The 1,722-nt window shown below is 40.9% G+C and overlaps 1 non-coding gene across 1 annotated transcript; it reads right to left on the reverse strand.

Annotated features, from left to right (window-relative positions):
• Positions 1-1,417: 1,417 nt before the first annotated feature.
• LOC135271913 (small nucleolar RNA U13) lies at positions 1,418-1,516 on the reverse strand. The gene has a single exon (XR_010340034.1). It is a non-coding gene; the product is annotated as a small nucleolar RNA U13 (small nucleolar RNA).
• Positions 1,517-1,722: the final 206 nt, after the last annotated feature.

A 1,722-nucleotide genomic window follows, 5' to 3' on the forward strand; every position in this document is an offset into this window, starting at 1 on the left:
CGCCGGATCTAGGCTGTGTGTGTGCTCCTTATGAGAATCGAATGCCTGATGATCTCACCGTCTCCCATCACCCCAGATAGCAGTGTCTAGTTGCAGGAAAACAAGCCCAGGACTCCCACTGATTCTACATTATGCTGAGTCATGCCATTATTGCATTATATATTACAATGTAGTAATAACAGAAATAAAGTGCACAATAACTGTAATGCTCTTCTATCTTCCTGAAACCATGCCCAGCAACTCTGGTCTGTAGAAAACTTGTCTTCTACAAAACCAGTCCCTGGTACCAAAAAGGTTGGGAAATGCTGCAATGGGCTATTAAGAGCACTGGTTGAGTCCGGGCGCAGTGGCTCACACCTGTAATTCTAGCACTTTGGGAGGCTGAGGTGGGGGTATCACTTGAGGTCAGGAGTTCAAGGCCAGCCTGGTCAAGATGGTGAAACGCCATCTCTACTAAAAATACAAAAATTAGTGGGGCACGATGGTGAGTACCTGTAGTCCCAGCTACTCGGGAGGCTGAGGCAGGAGAATTACTTGAACCCGGGGAGCGGAGGTTGCAGTGAGAGGAGATCGTGTGACTGCACTCCAGCCTGGGCAACAGAGTGAAGCTCTGTCTCAAAAAAAAAAAAAAAAAAAAAAATGCTGGTTGATCATAGGAATTAATCTACTTAATTAATGACTTCTCTTACGCCTGCTAGGGAATTTTGGTGTTTTTTTCATCAACAAATAATATTCCTTATTTCCAAATAGCTGTACCTCCTTTTTCTATTAAAATAATCCTAAGGTTATTATTGGCAAAAGTGTATTTAAAGTTTAAACCCAAGTTACATTTAAACAACTGTGCCTAAGTGAAGTTGGCCTCTCCCACTATTAATAAATCCTCTCACTATTTTGCAGCATAGATGACTTCATTCTGTTGACTGTTAATGAGTTGTTCATTTAGTTATGGGATTTTAAACTGATAAGAGCTGGGGCATATAGTTCCAGTTAATTTTTTATGCTAAAGATGTAACTTTTTGTCTTTGCTAACTTTTATTATTACTTTGTTATTTTTTTTTCTTTTCTTTCTTTCTTTTTTTTTTTTTTGTGACAGGGTCTCACTCTGTTGCCCAGGTTGGAGTGCAGTGACACGATCTAGACTTACTGCAACCTCCACTTCCTGGGTTCAAGCAGTTCTCCTGTGTCAGCCTCCCAAGTAGTTGGGATTACAGGTACCTGACACCACACCCAGCTAATTTTTGTATTTTTAGTACAGACAGGGTTTCACTATGTTGGTCAGGCTGGTCCGGAACTCCTGACCTCAGGTGATCCACCTGCCTCGGCTTCCAAAAGTGCTGGGATTACAGGTGTGAGCCACCACTTCCAGCCTACTTTTCACATAGAGAACTTTTTCTTTTTTTTTCTTTTTAAAAATTTACATCACACAAGTAATGTGACATCTTGATAAGGTTTGAGGGAGGCACATCCACCCATGAGCGTGAAAACTCAGCCATCTGCTTGTGAGCTACGAAAGGATCACATGGCACTTCTAGATCCCCAGTGTTTTTCATATCAATGACTGAATATGAATATTTTGGGAAATGTTAAACACAATTTAATTCGACTTGGGAAAGGACTAGCATGAATTCAGAGTAATCAGATGTCCCCAAAACTACCCCTAGTAAACCAGTTTCTTGGATTGAGCTATAATTTGATTCATCCAAACCTTTTAACTTCCTTACC

Source organism: Aotus nancymaae, unplaced genomic scaffold, assembly GCF_030222135.1.
Source record: "Aotus nancymaae isolate 86718 unplaced genomic scaffold, 86718_ANA_hifiasm-v0.15.2.pri h1tg000097l, whole genome shotgun sequence".
Lineage (NCBI taxonomy): Eukaryota > Metazoa > Chordata > Mammalia > Primates > Aotidae > Aotus > Aotus nancymaae.